The 16,494-nt window shown below is 47.7% G+C and overlaps 1 pseudogene; it reads right to left on the bottom strand.

The window, feature by feature from the left end:
• Window positions 1-6,950: 6,950 nt before the first annotated feature.
• LOC135000672 (zinc finger MYM-type protein 1-like) lies at window positions 6,951-8,440 on the bottom strand (annotated as a pseudogene).
• Window positions 8,441-16,494: the final 8,054 nt, after the last annotated feature.

The following is a 16,494-nucleotide window of genomic DNA, read 5'->3' as shown; positions in this document are numbered from 1 at the left end:
CTCGCCGCGGCCGCCCCTGGTCTGGGCTTACTTATCAAAATATATATTTTTTTGTGTAAAATATATTTAATTGGAACATCTGAAAGACAAGAGAAGTCTCTCTATCCCCTCCCTCCCCGCCGCCCCGCGCCTCCCTATCCCCTCCCTGCCGCCCCGCGTCTCCCTATCCTCTCTCTCCCACCCAGCGTCTCACTATCCCCTAACTGCCGCCCCGCGTCTCGCTATCCCCTCCCTCCCGCCCCGCGCCTCCCTATCTCCTCCCTCCCACCCCGCGTCTCCCTATCCCCTCCCTTCCACCCCACGTCTCCCTATCCCCTCCCTCCCACCCCACGTCTCCCTATCCCCTCCCTCCCACCCCACGTCTCCCTATCCCCTCCCTCCCACCCCACGTCTCCCTATCCCCTCCCTCTCTGCCGCCCCGCGTCTCCCTATCCTCTCCCTCCCACCCGCGTCTCACTATCCCCTCACTGCCGCCCCGTGTCTCGCTATCCCCTCCCTCCCACCCCACGTCTCCCTATCCCCTCCCTCCCACCCCGCGTCTCACTATCCCCTCACTGCCGCCCCGCGTCTCGCTATCCCCTCCCTCCCTGCCGCCCCGCGCCTCCCTATCTCCTACCTCCCACCCCGCATCTCCCTATCCCCTCCCTTCCACCCCGCGTCTCCCTATCCCCTCCCTCCCACCCCACGTCTCCCTATCCCCTCCCTCCCTGCCGCCCCGCGTCTCCCTATCCTCTCCCTCCCACCTGCGTCTCACTATCCCCTCACTGCAGCCCCGCGTCTCGCTATCCCCTCCCTCCCACCCCACGTCTCCCTATCCCCTCCCTCCCACCCCACGTCTCCCTATCCCCTCCCTCCCTGCCGCCCCGCGTCTCCCTATCCTCTCCCTCCCACCCGCGTCTCACTGTCCCCTCACTGCCGCCCTGCGTCTCGCTATCCCCTCCCTCCCCGCGCCTCCCTCCCTGCTGCCCCGCGCCTCCCTATCCCCTCACTCCCTGCCGCCCCGCGTCTCCCTATCCCCTCCCTCGCACCCCGCGTCTCACTATCCCCTCCCTGCCGCCCCACGTCTCGCTATCCCCTCCCTCCCTGCCGCCCCGCGCCTCCCTATCTCCTCACTCCCACCCCGCATCTCCCTATCCCCTCCCTTCCACCCCACGTCTCCCTATCCCCTCCCTCCCACTCCACGTCTCCCTATCCCCTCCCTGCCGCCCCGCGTCTCCCTATCCTCTCCCTCCCACCCGCGTCTCACTGTCCCCTCACTGCCGCCCTGCGTCTCGCTATCCCCTCCCTCCCCGCGCCTCCCTCCCTGCTGCCCCGCGCCTCCCTATCCCCTCACTCCCTGCCGCCCCGCGTCTCCCTATCCCCTCCCTCGCACCCCGCGTCTCACTATCCCCTCCCTGCCGCCCCACGTCTCGCTATCCCCTCCCTCCCTGCCGCCCCGCGCCTCCCTATCTCCTCACTCCCACCCCGCATCTCCCTATCCCCTCCCTTCCACCCCACGTCTCCCTATCCCCTCCCTCCCACTCCACGTCTCCCTATCCCCTCCCTGCCGCCCCGCGTCTCCCTATCCTCTCCCTCCCACCCGCGTCTCACTGTCCCCTCACTGCCGCCCCGCGTCTCGCTATCCCCTCCCTCCCCGCGCCTCCCTCCCTGCTGCCCCGCGCCTCCCTATCCCCTCACTCCCTGCCGCCCCGCGTCTCCCTATCCCCTCCCTCGCACCCCGCGTCTCACTATCCCCTCCCTGCCGCCCCACGTCTCGCTATCCCCTCCCTGCCGCCCCACGTCTCGCTATCCCCTCCCTCCCTGCCGCCCCGCGCCTCCCTATCTCCTCCCTCCCACCCCGCATCTCCCTATCCCCTCCCTTCCACCCCGCGTCTCCCTATCCCCTCCCTCCCACCCCACGTCTCCCTATCCCCTCCCGCCCTGCGTCTCCCTATCCCCTCCCTCCCACTCCACGTCTCCCTATCCCCTCCCTCCCTGCCGCCCCGCACCTCCCGATGTTGGAGTTGCCTACAGCAGCGGCAGCTCCGGAGACAACAGGCAGCGCTGTTACCTCTATTTCCGTGCCCTCAGCATCTCCGGCAGCATCTGCTTCCTCCGGGACTGAGGAACCAGGACCACTAAGGCGAGGGGTGGGGGAGTTGTGCTTGGTGGCAAGTGTCTGGGCAGCTCACCCCCAGATCACTTGGACTGCAGCTCCCCGCCTTGTGATCTGGGGGTGAGCTGCAGTCCAAGTGATCTGGGGGTGAGCTGCAGGCCAAGTGATCTGGGCAAGATCACTTGGACTGCAGCACACCCCCAGATCACTTGGACGCAGGGACAGGGAAAAATAAATAAAATAAATGTAAAAAAATTATATATTTATATCACAGCTGCCCGCCTCCCACCGCTGACCAGCGCTCACTTCTGCACGCTGCACCGCCATTGAAAGCTGACCACCGCAGACCACAACTGGCGGTGGTCAGAGGGACATCAACGCCGCAGCGAAGAAGGACAGCTTAGTACCGCCACATCCCCCGCAGACCATGGGCTCATACGCCACCAACAACCACAGTCCCTTCCGCACCTCCGCTGCACATATCAGGTAATGTTACCCTATGTCCCTGCTGTCACGCTCTCAGTCCCTGCTGTCACTCTCTCAGTCCTTGCTGTCACTCTCTCTCCCTGTCCCTGAATTGTGGGTCATACCGTTTGCTATAATGTGAATTTCGTCTCATACCATATGGTAAAATCAGAATTTTGGCTCATACAGTATGCTGTAATGTGAATTTCGGGTCATACCATGTGCTATAATGTGAATTTCGGCTCATACAGTGTGGTAAAATCTGAAATTTTGGGTCATAGCGTGTTCTGTAACGTGAATTTCGGCTCATACCGTGTGCTGTAATGTGAATTTCGGCTCATACTGTGTAGTAAAATATGAATTTTGGCTCATACTGTGTGCTGTAATGTGAATTTCGGCTCATACCGTGTGCTGTAATGTGAATTTCGGCTCATACCGTGTGCTATAATGTGAATTTCGGCTCATACCGTGTGCTGTAATGTGAATTTCGGCTCATACCGTGTGCTGTAATGTGAATTTCGGCTCATACTGTGTGGTAAAATATGAATTTCGGATCATACGGTGTGCTGTAATGTGAATTTCGGCTCATACGGTGTGCTGTAATATGAATTTCGGCTCATACGGTGTGTTGTAATGTGAATTTCGGCTCATACTGTGTGGTAAAATATGAATTTTGGCTCATGCCATGTGCTGTAGTGTGAATTTTGGCTCATACCATGTGCTGTAGTGTGAATTTCGGCTCATTCCGTGTGCTGTAATGTGAATTTCTAGACAGTATAAGAATTTATAGATAGTATAAGGGGTCCTAATACACTGAAGGACACGCCCCCATTTGAGTGGCCACACCCCCTCTCCCGGAGGCGCGCGCATAATTGCAACCTTCACTTTTCCATACCCCCACTTCAAAATGTCTACTTCGACCACTGTATATGTATGTGTGTGTGTGTGTGTGTATATATATATATATATATATAGTATTCATTCTAGCACCCTGCACCTTTCAAAATCCATGCAGTTCCCCTTTCCTGCCTGGGGTGTCACTCTCTGCTCTGGTGTTTCTCAGCACACACAGGTCTGTATCACAGCACTGAGTAACAGATCAGAGTGTGCGGAGAAGCACCACAGCAGAGAGCGACACCCCGGGCAGGAAAGAGGAACTGCACAGTATTTGAAAGGTGCAGGGTGCTAGAATGAACACTATATATATATATATATATATATAGCCAATGACCTCACCGCACGTCACTGCCACAAAGTTCTAGTTACAACCCTGATGCCTATCTATAATACTGTATAAAACTACAGACTGTGGTATAATACTATATATGGATGTGGGGCTGGATGCTTTTTAACTTGTGTGCATTTAATATAATATTTGTCAGGTTTTCTTTTGCTGTTATTTGGCTGCTTCAGGAGGATCAACATACCGTTAACACAGCCTCTAGATAACGTGATCACTCCACTGTCCAAGCAACAGGGGAAGGGGAGGGTCGGGAGGACGGGAGGACGGGAGGACGGGGTAGGGGGGGGGATTGTGTAGGCAGAAATTTTGCCTAGGGTGCCGAGAAACCTTGCACCGGCCCTGCAATCAGGGAGCGCACGTTGTGGCACCCTCCTGATCAGCTGTGTGCTCCTGTACTGTCTGACAGGCGGCACACGGCAGTGTTACAATGTAGCGCCTATGCGCTCCATTGTAACCAATGGTGGGAACTTTCAGGTCAGCGGTGAGGTCACTTTCGGTCAGCCGCTGACCTGAAAGTTCCCACCATTGGTTACAATGGAGCGCATAGGCGCTACATTGTAACACTGCCGTGTGCCGCCTGTCAGACAGTACAGGAGCACACAGCCGATCAGGAGGGTGCCACAACGTGGCGCTCCCTGATTGGCTGAAGAAACCCACTTAGACATCAGTCAGAGTGGGTTTCTGGCATTCGGGGAAAGGGGTCCCATGTGAAAACATGGGTCCCCTTTCAGTTCGTGGTCGGGTGTCCGTTTTTTTATTTTTTCAAGTACGTGGATTACAAAAGGATTACAAGCAGAGGAGCCTTCAACCATGGATTATGTGAGTATAATTTTTTCTACAGGTACACCATGGATTCTACTGGAGAAGAGGACCGACCTGCGTGGGAACATAAGGTAAGTATGTGTATATGGAGGTGTGGATGGATGTATTAAAGTTATACTTTCAAGGTGTGTGTGTGATGTCTTTATTGGGGTATTTTTTTAGTAGTAGTACTACAGGTACCAGCGGGCCCATTTTTCCGCCGCATGCTGGTACTTGTGGTTCTCCAAGTACCAGCTTGCGGGGGAGGCTTGCTGGGCCTTGTAGTACTGCTACTAAAAACAATATCAATCACTTTGAACAAAGGCTATCAGCCCCCATCCGCAGCCCATTGGATGGGGGGGACAGCCTCGGGCTTCACCCCTGGCCCTTGGGTGGCTGGGGGGGGGGACCCCTTGATTGAAGGGATCCCCACTCCCCCAGGGTACCCCGGCCAGGGGTGACTAGTTGGATATTTGATGCCACGGCCGCAAGGCACTGTATAAAAGTGACCCCCGGCTGTGGCATTATCTGTCTAGCTAGTGGAGCCCGGTGCTGGTTTCAAAAATACGGGGGACCCCTACTCTTTTTGTTCCCCGTATTTTTGGAACCAGGACCAGGCGCAGAGCCCGGTGCTGGTTGCTTAAATATGGGGGAACCCCTGTCAATTTTTTTCCCATACTTTTGCAACCAGGGCCGGCTCAAAGAGCCCGAGGCTGGTTTGGTTTAGGAGGGGGGACCCCACGCAATTTTTTTTTGAAAATTTATAACATTCCCCCCCCCTTCCCACTGAAAAACATGCACGGATCTCATGGATCCGTGCATGCCTATACAAACACGGGATAAAAAAGCAGGTCTGTTTTTTTTTTAGCACTTTTTCACGATTTGTATTTTAGCACGGCAGTGTTTGGCTATTGTCGGCAGTGTTTGTGTTTTGCACTTTTTAGTAAATGACCGATTTCTACCAAATTGCAGGCGTATTTGACCGATGGTGTATTGATTCGTGATTTTTTCCAAGGACTTCCAAAATATTACGAATGCCCTCATCACTGCCGTGATTTTTGCTTAGTAAATTACCGAGATGACAATTTGAAGAAAAAACGGCATCTCGGTCAAAATCGGGACCTTAGTAAATATACCCCAGAGTATTTATTTGCACACCTCTATAGTTGAAAACAGTACCATAAAAAAACAAACAGTAACAAATACAGAAGCATTTTAGCACTTAGCCAACATCTCAACAAAATAATCAAAACTTTCCTTTCCTGGCCTTCAAAGCGGCGAACCTGTGAATCACTTCATCAAAGTCAATGTCTTTCGCCAGCTCACTTTCAACTGACAGTATTGCAAGGTCAGAAAGCCTTGACTGTCCCATGGTAGATCGCAAATAGTTATTTATAAGTTTCAGCTTTGAAAAGCTCCTCTCACATGAAGCCACAGACACACAAATCGTCAGAAATAATTGTAGACTTAGTAAGAGGTTTGGTAGAGATTCTACAAAGTCCCATTCCGCTATGAATTTCAAAACATCTAATATTGGCCAATCTTTGGCTTTTTCCAGATCAATGTTTGCTGCTTTCAGGTGCCTTCTTAGCCTTGGTATTTCTATTAAAAGTGAACTTTCAGATAACTCATCATAGAAAGTGGTTAGTTTTGGAACAGACACCTTTAACTGTTCATCAGTGGCAGATATGAGACTCTTCGCTTGAACAGCTTCAAACATGGCTGATATTTCCTGGATGGCTCTTGATCTGATCTGAAGTTCAGAAAGAAAGCGATCAATGCACTCAAACATCGCCCTTTTATTTTCTTCTTGAAGAGAGAGTCCAGCGTCACTTGCTTGTTCCCCGGCCAACCGCTTCTTGAACCTGGCTCTTCTCTGTACTGCAATTCCATATTCATCTGATTTTGAAAGCGCCTCTTCAATTGCATGCTCCACTAGATGACTGCGTTCCTCATGCAGAAAAAGTTTAAGCGCCTCTAACTTTGCCACCACCTTGTCGAGAGTTAAGCCATTAGTCTGCAGGTACTGCTGTGTAAGATTAACTTCTTGAAGTACATCACACCAGAAGTACAGGTAGCACAGAAAAGTGAAATCACAGACAGCAGGCAAAAGACGTTGTGCTGCTCCTCTTGTGTCCACATTTTCATGTACATCACAAAGAGCTTCAATCGCGTCCACAAACTTATCAAGCTTTTCCTTAACTGGCGTAACTGCAGCATGATGAGCACTCCAGCGTGTTGTTGATAACCTTTTCACTGAAACTCCAGTATGTTCAATTAACACATCCCATCGATGGGTTGAAGTAGCAAAGAAAGAAAACATTGCCTCAAGAGTTCCAAAAAATGTCACACATGATGCATTTTCAGCTGACCGCACAAATTAAGTGAATGGTCCACACATCCACTAAAAATAGCTTTCCTGTTCTTTCTCTTATGAATGGCTTGTACACCTCCATGGATTCCAGCCATAGTGGCAGCATTATCATAGCCTTGAGAACAACACATCATTATGTCCAGTCCATCATTTTCCAGTGTTTTTAAAATGTCAGAACTGAGGTCAGCAGCTGTTTTCCCCTTTAAAGGGAAAAATCCAAGAAATACCTCTTTTACTTCAACTTTCATGTTGTTGATTGTTACATATCTGATCACTTCGGACATCTGGTCAGTATGTGATATGTCAGGTGTGCTGTCAAACATGATCCCAAAATACTTTGCAGACTTTATGTCCATGACAAGCTTCTCCTTCACATGATTTGCCAGGACACTTATAAACTCATTCTGAGTGTTTGGTGCTAGATATGAGACTGACACTTTAAGTTTACACGTGCTCCGTTTCAATCTCATTAGGTGCTCTTTCAGCACTGGATCATATTTTGAAAATACCTCAACCATCTCAAGAAAGTTCCCTTTATTCAACTAAGTCTCATCTTCCTTGTGGCCGCGGAATGGCAGATTCTGCTTGGCAAGAAACAACGTGATATCAAGCAATCTGTGCAAGATATCCCTTCACTTTTTCTTCTCCATTTCCATTAAAGAAATACTTTTGGCGTCGATGGTTTTGTGCAGCCTAAGTCCTGCTGCCAATGTTTTCCACTTTTCAAGGCAACATAGGTGTTCTTCGGAAGTCTCGTGGTTATGTACTTTCGGGTTCAGTTTCCACCACTTCTGAAACCCAGTCACAAATTTGGATGTCGTACTTGTAGCACTAACGGCAAACAGTCGGCAGCAAAAACAGTATAATTTGTTGCTGACAACTGAGTAAACCATCCATTACCGCAGAATTTTCTCACCATTTGGCATTATCTTGTAAAACCACTCTTTTGAAATCTGGCGTACACCACCCTTTGCTTTTGCATCTGAATCTTTCCTCGCCACAGCACTGAAAGGCCCATCTTTATTTTGGAAATAATCGCTTCCCCTTTTGATGATTTCAACCCGAAAATTATCTGGAACTGGTATTTCCCAGAAAGTAAAATTTGCAAATCTTTCTCCGTAACATCACTCATCTCCTTTACAGTATCAAGGCTAGAGTCACTTTCAGCACTTTCTTCTGCTTCACATTCTTCCATTTCCACTCTTTGTTTTTCTGCTGTAAATTCTGCAATTTCCACATCTTGCTCTTCAGCAGAATGCCTGCAAGCTTCAGAAGTATGAGCAGTATCAATTGGAGACTGACACTGAGGAGCTGTGTCTTTTGATGAACCCTGGCCATCATCCTGTCTTTTGACAAACTGAAGCATGGATCCAGCTAGTGTTTTCAGTGATTTATTTCTTGCCTTTTTTGCTTTCCTTTGCTGGCATCCACTTGGCCTCTTTGATTTATGCACTCCATGCATCATGATAGAATATCCCTGCAAATGATAAAAAGGCATTATTTGCATTTTTTTTTTTAATAAAACTAAAAACAATAAAAAAAAAGTAAAATGTAAATCTATTGTGAATAGGACAGGAAGAGGAAGGCAGATCTTGGATCATGCGATTCTACTGCTACCCTGCTAGGTTTATTACAGGTACAGAACACTGCATGGGGAAGTTGCTTTAAATATTTAAATGCACCCTGCCCTCCCCATTGTGAGTCAACGAGATGCTTGATAATGTGACCACAAAAAAAAAGAATGCAGATGCACTATCTCTAGCATTACAACTAGTGGAGCCTTGCCATACCAGCTGAAACAGCCCCATGTAGCATAATGCTACCACCTCCATGCTAGTCTGTAGGTACTGTACATTCTGGCATCAGATGCTCTCCTGGCAATCGCCAAAACCAAACACGTTCACCTGAACTGAAAAGTGTAAACCGTGATCCGTCGCTCCATAACACTTGCCATCGATCCACTGTCCAGTTTTTGTTCTCTTTATTATCATTGTAAGCGCTGGGCTGCATTCTTCTTTGTGATTAGAGGTTACGAACAGCTGCTTGGCCATAAAATCCAGGTACATGGGTCTCCCTATGATGTATTCTTGTCGAAACCAGACCATTAGTGTCCATTTTGAACTCGTGTGCAATGGTATGCATAAGACGACCCCTGTTCTTTCACAGCTCTCTGTTTAGCACTCTCCGATCCCTGGGTTGCAGTTTCAGAGGTCTTCCAGGGAGCAAGGTTCCTGCAATGACCGTTCTTCTTCCACGCATTAATGACAAAAGACACAGTGGCGCACTATCTAAAAGATGGCTCTGTAGTAGTTATCTTTCTAAGTGCAGTGCCGATAATTTCAGATATGTGTGTGTGTCTGTATATATATATATATATATATATATATATATATATATAAAATAAACAACGTGGACGTTCGTGATGTCACCCACCCGCTGGGTCCGGAGCCGGTGTGAGAGACCAGCAGAGTTGAGTAGCAGAAGGACGGCTACACTTGTGGGATGGTCCCGTTATACGAGTGAATTTTAACCTCTATGTATGTGGATATATTACCGTTTTATAAAGTGTTACCAATAATACATTGACGAGTGCGCTCTCCATTTTCTTTGCACCTTATACTCCGGTGGCTTGGAGTGGGATTGAGCTGCACTGGGAGGTTTCTTCAAAAAACTCCGGATGAACTGTTTGCGCAGAGACTGAGTATTACTGTGTATGTATGTATATATATATATATATATATATATATATATGTGTGTGTATATATATATATATATGTGGTAGGGGGGGGGGGGGCATTTGAATAGCTCCGGTGGGAGCCCAATACATTTGGGTGCCCAGAAAACATTTGAATAGACCCCAATATATCCAATAATAGTTTCACTTTGTATATATTTGGGTTGTGGACACAGCACAGCAAGCGCACCCGGGACTCTGCAGGTATCTATGGTTAACCGTATGCACAAGGATTGCGGCCATCATCAGCACTGGCCACCGGCGGGGTTTGTCTCCTCATTCGGCATAGCAGAAAACGCCAGTTGCAGGTCTACTTAAGATGTTGCACATTTGATTGTGTTCTGCCTTGAAAAAAGGCCGGAAGTCCTGAAATTTCGCCACTTAGCCGAATATACAGTACACACACATATATAACACACACAGCGCTGTACAGAGAATATTTGGCCATTCACATCAGTCCCTGACCCAGTGGAGCTTACACTCTATATTCCCTACCACATATACATGAACACAGATTCACACTAGGGTTAATTTTTTGTTGGGAACCAATTAACCTACCAGTATATTTTTGGATTGTGACGCAAGCACGGGGAGAATATACAAACTCCGCACAGTTAGGGTCGAGGTGGGAATTGAACATATGACCTCTGTGCTGTTAGGCAGTAATGCTAATCATTACACCATCCGTGCTGCAAATTGTATCCATATTACAAGGAGGGCAATGAAGCACATTTATACTGCCGGGCTGACACAGTATATATATATATATATATATATAGCACGGCACTGCATGAATTTGGTAGTGCCGTGCTTCAGGCTAAATGACGTTTGGCAAGGTCAATCTGTACTATTGCAGCAAAGGCATATATGTGGTTTCATCAATTGATACAGAGTGCCAGATTGCTCAAGTATATGTGTGTGTGTGTATATATATATATATATATATATATATATATATATATAGTTCTATATACTGTACATAGATCTAGTTATATAAATATATAATGTATGTAAATACATATATGTATGAGTGTGTGTATAGCTAGAGAGAGATACATATACATAGATAGCAGACAATGTGTGTGCGTGTGGAGGGGTTGTTGTGCCCTCATCTAACCCACAGTGGGGTTAATGTATAGCAGCAATATAGACGTGGCACTCTGAGGACTTTTTAGTTAAGTAAAAACATAGACGGACGTCTTAGGAAGATGTCAACGTTTCATTTGCTTTATTTGCAATAAACCTCATCTAACCCCACTGTGGGCACAACAACCCCTCCACACATACACACATTACGGAGCAGGTATCCCGCATATCTAAAAAAAAAAAAAAATGTAAAAAAGCAAAATTCACATAAAATACATTGCAAAAGCCAGATCCACATAAAAAAAAAAAAACTTAAAAGGCCAGATCCGCATTTAAAATAAAAACACTGAAAAAGCCAAATCCACACAAAATATCTACATAAAATACATTGCAAAAGGCAGGTCCACATTAACAAAACAATACTTAAAAAGCCAGATCCACATTAAAAATAAAAAAAAACACTGAAAAGCCAAATCCACATAAAATACATTGCAAAAGGTAGATCCACATTAACAAAAAATACTTAAAAAGTCAGATCCACTTAAAAAAACATAAAAAGTCAGATCCACGTTACAAAAAATAAGCTGAAAAAGCAAAATCCACATAAAAAGCAAGATCCATATAAAATACATTGCAAAAGCCAGATCCACATGAACAAAAAAAAAAAACCCTGTAAAAGCCATATACACTTAAAAAAAAAAAAAAGTTACAGTACTATACTCACCATTGGCTGAAGTCTTACTGTTATGCAGGTCCCTCACCGTGGAGCTCACAGACGGGCAGGCTGTGGGAGACCAAGCAGCAGGAATGCGAAGCTGCAATGCATCAGGCCATCAGTGGGATGGGGATAACCAGGCACAGTGGTGGGTGGCCAGGAGCCATTTTAAATGTGGCGCCTACTTGCGAACCAATAGGAGCTTGCGGTCCGGCAACACTCCTGATCGGCTGTCGGTCCGTGAGCTCAGAATGGCTGGAGGTCGGCGCCTCATTTGAAGTATCGTCAGCGCTATCATCCATAGCTGCCCAGCCCCTACCTTACCGCTTGTGTCGATGTTCCCTTCGTGATCAGGACCAGGAAGTGACAGCACGAGAGGGCAGTAGATTACTTCCGTCCTTACAGCACCTTAATGTTTTATCCATTCTCCGTTCGTTTGTGGTTATTTCATTTTACCTATGCACCATTGGACGCTCGACACGCTTCGGGCTGGGTGTCTCGCTCTGCTTCGCTCGCCACAGGTTACTATTAAAAATAGTTTGTGACATGGACCCAGGGGGTTATGGGAAAGGTCCTCTCCACGAAAGATAACTAGACGCTACCCTACCTGACCGCATGCCCGACCCCATCCTCACTACGTTCCCAGTCCCCTCCTCATAGTGTTCAGGGCCCTGGTCGCCAGGCACCAATACCTGGTCGCCATGGCGTCTTGGCCGCCGGAATTTGTCGTGCCATGCAATACACACTTACAAAATCTAATCTAAATTACCTTTTATCTTTTTGATAATCATATAAACATTTAACTGCATTTAGTATCAGTTGTACAGCAGTCACATAGGGTTGTGTCTATGTTGCCTTCGTGCAAAGGACCTGGACGTGACAAAACGAGTGGACATGAGAGAACTTCCGCCCTCGTTTGGGGTATTTTTTTTTTGTCTATGCAGCATTGGACCCTCGCGGGCTCGCTTCGCTCGCCACGCATCGGGCTCGGTGTCGCGCTCCGCTTCGCTCGCCACACTTTTCTATTCCAAATAGATTGTGACATGGACCCAGGGGGTTATGGGAAAGGTCCACTGCACAAAGAGAATCTAGACGCTACCAGTCACATAGGTGTACTAACCTCCCCCGCCGTGTTATTTGGCATGTCTCAGAGCTCTTTTTGTATTATCTTTGCGGATACTGCTCACTGCTCCACTGCCCGGCGCTACCAGGGCCGGATTAAGGGCCACATGGGCCTAGAGCTGAAAATTTCCAAGGGCCTATACTGAGAAGGGGAGGAGCTGTGACTAGTGCTGTGTGGGTGTGGCTAGAGCCATATGGGTGTGTACACCCTATACACTATAAACCCTAATTCCTTCCTAAATACATAAACATAGAAAATACGCATCATTTTGTGAGAAAACTAAAAAAACTATTTTAATACTTATAATTTATGATTGTTTGGCCAGCTGTGTGCCTGGTCACCATCCTGCTGCTAGCATGATGGGCCTATTTTTATGTGGAGGCCTGGAGCTGTAGCTCCATCCGCCCCATTGTTAATCTGGCCCTGGGCGCTACCCATTGCTCCCCGTCTTCATTCTCCTCGCTGCCATCCGCATCATCACCGCCGTGGCACCACTGCGCTCCCCCTGTCAGCTGCCTAACAGGAAGTTGTGACAAGTGCGCATGCGCAGCTGACAGGGGGAGCAGACCAAGCTCTACGGAGAGCGTAGGAATAAGTGGCCGCGGCGGTGATGATGCTGATAGCAGAGAGGATAATGAAGACAGGGAGCGTGGGGGAGCAACGGGTAGCGCCAGGCAGCGGAGCGGTGACCAGTAGTCGCAAAGATAATACAAAAATAGCGTTGAGAAAAGCCAAATAACATGGTGGGGAAGGTTAGTACATCCCACCCTCAAACTGTACAGGATGAGCTTATATCAACTTACTCAGCACTGCAGTCTCAGCTCCAGACGAAAATACAGGCCAGCCCTGCCCCTGCTTCAAGTTGTGAGCTGCGCCACAGGAGGACACAGCTACACGCACCCACCCAGTGTCAGCTCCTGCAGAGTCCCCGCCCGCTCCTCCCAGCGCCTCCCAGCCTCCCTCTACAGCCGCTACAGTGCAGAGAGAGAGACTCGCGAGATGATGTCATCATCTCACGAGTCTGTTTTCCGTTCATAGCTCCGCAGCGGCGGCGGCTATGATGGAGACGCAGTGCCGCTGCCGGACCCCAGTAGCAGTGACAATACCCCGGGCGGCGGCACACACGAATCGCGCTGTCCGTGGCATTGTCCGCGTCACAAGGGGTATCTTTTTGTTCATTTTAAACATAGCGGCCGTGACTGCAGTCCGCTATAGGAGGAGGGGGTGCGGACTAGAGATGAGCGGGTTCGGTTTCTCTGAATCCGAACCCGCCAGAACTTCATGTTTTTTTTCACGGGTCCGAGCGACTCGGATCTTCCCGCCTTGCTCGGTTAACCCGAGCGCGCCCGAACGTCATCATGACGCTGTCGGATTCTCGCGAGGCTCGGATTCTATCGCGAGACTCGGATTCTATATAAGGAGCCGCGCGTCGCCGCCATTTTCACACGTGCATTGAGATTGATAGGGAGAGGACGTGGCTGGCGTCCTCTCCATTTAGATTATAAGAGACTGAGAGAGATTTACTGGAGCTGACTAGGAGGAGTACTGTTACTGTAGAAGTGTAGAGACTGAGTGGAGAGAGTTTACTAGTGAGGACAGTGCAGTTTACTTTATAATCCGTTCTCTGCCTGAAAAAAGCGATACACAGCACACAGTGACTCAGTCACATACCATATCTGTGTGCACTGCTCAGGCTCAGGCCAGTGTGCTGCATCATCTATTATCTATATATAATATTATATATATCTGTCTGACTGCTCAGCTCACACAGCTTATAATTGTGGGGGAGACTGGGGAGCACTACTGCAGTGCCAGTTATAGGTTATAGCAGGAGCCAGGAGTACATAATATATTATATAGTGAGTGACCACCAGACACACAGTGCAGTTTATTTAATATATCCGTTCTCTGCCTGAAAAAAGCGATACACACAGTGACTCAGTCAGTCACATACCATATCTGTGTGCACTGCTCAGGCTCAGGCCAGTGTGCTGCATCATCTATTATCTATATATAATATTATATATATCTGTCTGACTGCTCAGCTCACACAGCTTATAATTGTGGGGGAGACTGGGGAGCACTACTGCAGTGCCAGTTATAGGTTATAGCAGGAGCCAGGAGTACATAATATATTATATAGTGAGTGACCACCAGACACACAGTGCAGTTTATTTAATATATCCGTTCTCTGCCTGAAAAAAGCGATACACACAGTGACTCAGTCAGTCACATACCATATCTGTGTGCACTGCTCAGGCTCAGGCCAGTGTGCTGCATCATCTATTATCTATATATAATATTATATATATCTGTCTGACTGCTCAGCTCACACAGCTTATAATTGTGGGGGAGACTGGGGAGCACTACTGCAGTGCCAGTTATAGGTTATAGCAGGAGCCAGGAGTACATAATATATTATATAGTGAGTGACCACCAGACACACAGTGCAGTTTATTTAATATATCCGTTCTCTGCCTGAAAAAAGCGATACACACAGTGACTCAGTCAGTCACATACCATATCTGTGTGCACTGCTCAGGCTCAGGCCAGTGTGCTGCATCATCTATATATATTATATATCTGTCTGACTGCTCAGCTCACACAGCTTATAATTGTGGGGGAGACTGGGGAGCACTACTGCAGTGCCAGTTATAGGTTATAGCAGGAGCCAGGAGTACATATTATATTAAAATTAAACAGTGCACACTTTTGCTGCAGGAGTGCCACTGCCAGTGTGACTGACCAGTGACCTGACCACACTGACCACCAGTATAGTTAGTAGTATACTTATATTGTGATTGCCTGAAAAAGTTAAAAACTCGTCGTGTGACTTCACTTGTGTGTTTGTTTGTTTTTTATTCTATAAAAATAAAACTCATTCTGCTGACAGACAGTGTCCAGCAGGTCCGTCATTATATAATATATAATATATACCTGTCCGGCTGCAGTAGTGATATATATATATTTTTTATATCATTTATCATCCAGTCGCAGCAGACACAGTACGGTAGTTCACGGCTGTGGCTACCTCTGTGTCTCTGCACTCGGCAGGCAGTCCGTCCATAATTGTAATACCACCTAACCGTGGATTTTTTTCATTCTTCTTTATACATACATAGTTACATAGACATCTTCTCTTTATCAACCAGTCTATATTAGCTGCAGACACAGTACAGTACGGTAGTTCACGGCTGTGGCTACCTCTGTGTCTGCACTCGGCAGGCAGTCCGTCCATAATTGTATACCACCTAACTGTGGTTTTTTTTCATTCTTCTTTATACATACATAGTTACATAGACATCTTCTCTTTATCAACCAGTCTATATTAGCTGCAGACACAGTACAGTACGGTAGTTCACGGCTGTGGCTACCTCTGTGTCTGCACTCGGCAGGCAGTCCGTCCATAATTGTATACCACCTAACCGTGGATTTTTTTCAGTCTTCTTTATACATACATAGTTACATAGACATCTTCTCTTTATCAACCAGTTTATATTAGCTGCAGACACAGTACAGTACGGTAGTTCACGGCTGTGGCTACCTCTGTGTCTGCAGTCGGCAGGCAGTCCATAATTGTATACTAGTATCCATCTCCATTGTTTACCTGAGGTGCCTTTTAGTTGTGCCTATTAAAATATGGAGAACAAAAATGTTGAGGTTCCAAAATTAGGGAAAGATCAAGATCCACTTCCACCTCGTGCTGAAGCTGCTGCCACTAGTCATGGCCGAGACGATGAAATGCCAGCAACGTCGTCTGCCAAGGCCGATGCCCAATGTCATAGTACAGAGCATGTCAAATCCAAAACACCAAATATCAGAAAAAAAAGGACTCCAAAACCTAAAATAAAATTGTCG

This window comes from Pseudophryne corroboree, chromosome 2 (assembly GCF_028390025.1).
Source record: "Pseudophryne corroboree isolate aPseCor3 chromosome 2, aPseCor3.hap2, whole genome shotgun sequence".
NCBI classification, from domain to species: Eukaryota; Metazoa; Chordata; class Amphibia; order Anura; family Myobatrachidae; genus Pseudophryne; species Pseudophryne corroboree.
This window is presented reverse-complemented; position numbering and strand designations above follow the sequence as displayed.